This window comes from Lissotriton helveticus, chromosome 4_1, assembly GCF_964261635.1.
Source record: "Lissotriton helveticus chromosome 4_1, aLisHel1.1, whole genome shotgun sequence".
In the NCBI taxonomy this organism is placed as follows: Eukaryota; Metazoa; Chordata; class Amphibia; order Caudata; family Salamandridae; genus Lissotriton; species Lissotriton helveticus.
Genome location: NC_136063.1, coordinates 579,498,451 through 579,502,834, shown reverse-complemented (window position 1 = coordinate 579,502,834; position 4,384 = coordinate 579,498,451).

The window sequence follows — 4,384 nt, the reverse complement described above, 5'->3', positions numbered from 1 at the left end:
GTAACTCCTTAGCTAGTGCATTTCTAGACCAGGTTAGCATAATATATGATAACTTCGCTACGCAACCAAACAATTATTTGCCAACCCCAACTGACAACTGCAGCAAGTCTCCATCCTTTTCAAAATTCAAACAAGTTTTTTCCACACAAATCTATGACCTCATTCTCACCATCAAATCAGGTTCCCCTACAGATCCTTGCCCAGCCTCTGTATCAAAAAATGTTCCCGACCAACTATCCCCTATACTCACAGACATCTGTAATGTCATGTTCAACACCGGTATCTACCCAGCAACCTGGAAAAAGGCAACCATCAAACCTCTGCTGAAGAAACAGCATCTCGACCCACTAAACACAAAAAATGACAGACCCATCACAAGCCTCCCCTTCCCAGCAAACATTTTTGAAAAAATAATGAACACACAGCTAGCTCACTTCATCGAAGAAAACAATCTCCTGGATAAAACACAGTTTGGCTTCAGGAAAGGCCACGGCACCGAAACCGCCCTTTACAAAGCTGCAGACGAGATTAGAGCCACCGGACACCAAGGTGGAACAGCAGTTCTGATACTGCTGGATTTGTCAGCAGCTTTCGTCACGGTTGATCATCGACCGTGTCTCAAATAAGGGCATTAAACTCAAAGCCAAAGATTTACTGGAGTAGTTCTTGACCAACCGCACTCAGCTAGTGAGTCTCAGCGAATATAACTCCCCGTCTTTTACGCTCCCATGTGGTGTGCCACAAGGATCATCCTTGAGTCTGACACTGTTTAATATCTATGTGTCGGACCTGGCCAAGGTCATCAAAGCCCATGGGATGGGGTTGACATCTTACGCCGATGACACACAGCTGGTGCTCGCAATTAACAACGATGGAGGAGCAATTGCGGCCAGTTTTCAATTTGGTATGCTTGCCATCAGCTCCTGGATGGCCAAAAACCGCCTAAAGTTAAACTCCAAAAAAACAGAGGTTATGATCTTTGGCAATCTACACCCAACATGGTCCCCCACTTGGTGGCCTACCGCCTAGGGACCTCCACCCCCCCCACCCCCCAGTAGCGAAAGTAAGAAACTTGGGCGTCATGTTTGATGATAAACTAATTTTCTCAGCTCATGCCAATGCCATCGTCTCGTCCTCCTTCTACACTCTTAGAATGATCGAGAAACTGCTACCCTTCCTTCCACCAAGCGCAGGAAAAACCCTGATTAGCACCCTTGTTATGTCCAAAATTGACTATTGCAACGGCCTGCTCCTGAATGTCCAGAAAAAGATCACTAACAAACTACAGATGGTACAGAATGCCGCTGAGAGGTTAATTAAAGGTACCCCCAAGTACAAATCCATCTCCTTGGTGGTGCGAAATCTTGCACTGGCTTCCAATCACAAGTCGCATAAAATTCAAGGCCCTATGCATTGCCTTCAAGGCCATTCATAACACAGGTCCGGACTTTCTAAAGAAAGTCTTTTGCGCCCACTTACCTAGCAGAAACGTACCTTCCTCAACCGCCAATCTCATCACGATCCCCCGCACAAACAAGGGGCCAGATGTACTAACCCCAATACCGGTCGGTAACGGCCGATTTCGGCCGTTACTGACCGGTATTTGGGTATTGTAATGTAGGGGGCTAGAAAATTACAGAATCGGTAAAATACCGAATCGGTAAATATACCGATTCTGTAATTCAATATGTAGGTGGCACAGTTTACAGTGCCACAGGCCCTTAGAAATTCATTATTTACCACCCAATACTATTGGGTAGTAAAATACGAATTTCTGTGTACATGCACATCTGTGCATGTACACCTGTGCCATGTGGCACACATACATGCACTAAGGGCATGTATGTGTGTCACATGGCACACAAGCTAGAAACAGAACTGCAACAGGGTGTCAAAGTGACACCCTGTCCCCCTTGGAAATTCGGTATTTTTACCGATTCGGTAATTACCGAATCGGTATTTGCTATTGAATCCTATGGGCTTCAAGGCCCATAGGAATCAATGGCAAATACTGATTCGGTAATTACCGAATCGGTAATTACCGAATCTTACCGATTCGGTATTTTTACAGATTTTTTTTCCTACATAGCAATTACCGATTAGTAAATACCGAATCGGTAAAATTCAGTATTTTCCATTCGGTAATTTGCTATTACCTACATCTAGCCCAAGGTCTCCTGGGGAGACAAAAGATTCACTGCTGCCATGGCCAGACTGTGGAACACCCTCCCTCAGCAAATTAAATCCTGTCCATCGCTTCCGGTTTTTAGGAAGCTAATAAATACCTGCCGGCTTTCAGGAAGCTAATAAATACCAATGAGCAGCACACCACTTCACTACTGCCTCTCCCGTCTACAGCGTCAAGACACTCACGGGTATTTGCATGCTCTACAAATTGTTTAAATAAATATAAAACTTTATAAATAAATAAATGGTGAAGCAATAGAAGCCACTTCTCACATACTTCTGTAAATGCCTCATTCCCACCAGTGCTGTGCTTGTGTCACTCCACTATGAAGCACTTTAAATGAGCACCAGTTAAGTCATGTACAATTTCTTTAGGCACAGGGAAATTAAGTGATTTGACCAGAATCACAGGATGTCAAGATAACGTCAAGAACTGAGTTTGAAGTTTGCAGCTCTAGCATAACGCCACATCCTCGCCACCCTTCCGACTTGAAGACCTTCTCACTTATAAGGCAGGTGGTAGAGCACAGCTTATGCTACTGCAGTATGTTGTAGTTAAACTAGTATGATCTTGGAAGGCAAACTATATTTAAATACAAAGGAAGGGCAAATTGAAGTGGACATCAACATGAGGGTGCCTATTTTACAGCAGAACTTTGCACCTTAGCTGAAGCACTAAGTCCAAACAGCAATAATTGTGGGTGCCAATGCAGTAGTAAGGGCACTGTGACCCAAATGCAAGCTAGGGATTTGGTCTCCTATCCACCTCCCCTTTTTTGGCTTTTGAAACATACCCACTAATTAGGGTGAACCAGGAGTCTGTGCCTCTGCACCTACTTCACTATGGTTGATATATATATATCAGAGTCTCATAGGTGACACCTGTTGGCTTTGCCAATGCTTGTTATATGACTGTTCTTCACCCATCTATGGGAATGAAGCTGATTTAATTTGAAAAGCATTAGGAACAGTTTGAAAATTAAGCAATGCAATTAAATGTAATTTCAACTTATGGCAATATTTGAATATATTGTTAAGAATGTCACTAATGTTCTAAGAACATGCTTTTTATGTTAAAATTAAACTTCCCATTGCTGTGGGCATGACATTACTGCAATTCGGCATATGAGAGGGCATAGCTGTTAGCACAATGCATCATCTTAAGAACGTATTCCAAAGTGCATATTACTATGTAATCAAATTTGTAAAAAACTATCAGATCAGTTTATATTGTTTCATGTTTTAACCGCATGCGTGCGGGCGGAATTCCGCTCGCCGCTGAGATTTGCGGAACCGCATGTTACGTGACGAGCTGGGCTCGTCATGAGCGTGCGAGGAGGCTACCTCATGACGAGCCCAGCTCGTCATGAGCGTGGAAGGGGTTAATGCACCATCATTCTTTAATTGCAGATAAGGATCATACCACAATAGTGATGTAATCTGGGATTCAAATCGTATCCAAATTGCTTGTAACAATGTTTAACAATTTTTAAACTCAAATAGTCTGAATTCAAAATTTTCATGTAAATAAAGTTTTACTTTATTAAATGGGGAAAATGTTACTTTACATGAAAAATATGTTTTAACCCCGGGTTTTGCAGCTTTTCCTTTGAAATATCTCTGTTTTCTGCTGCTAACTTGTGTTCCTGGTGAACAAAGTGTGTTTAAATGCAAAGTGTGTTTAAGACTGCAGTACCGCCTCCTGTCTATGGGGGCAGAGCGAGCAAAAATATAAACACACTTTCTGAAACACAGGTCCCCACAAGACAATTTTTTTAAAAGTTGTAAAAATTGACACAGATGTTCCTGAAGCCATTTTTTTTATCATTTAAAGGACATTACCTTGTGGGGACCTGGGTTCAGGTCCCCACAGCGTGAGTGTGTTATCACACCCAGGTCCCCACAAGGATAGTCATAGAGACAGAGACAGACACAGACAGACAGACAGACAGACAGACACACACACACACACACACACACACACACACACACACACACACACACTCTCTCTCTCTCTCTCTCTCTCACTCTCACTCTCACTCTCTCTCTTCCAGATGGTGTGAATGTTGTGGTAGAACTGGCATCTGACTGGCAGTGTGTGCCTTGTGATTACTGCCTCATAACCCTTATCAATAACAAAGCCAATCTCTTTGCCAGCCTTCTGTTTGATGACCTAAAATCTCGATGACCTAAAAGC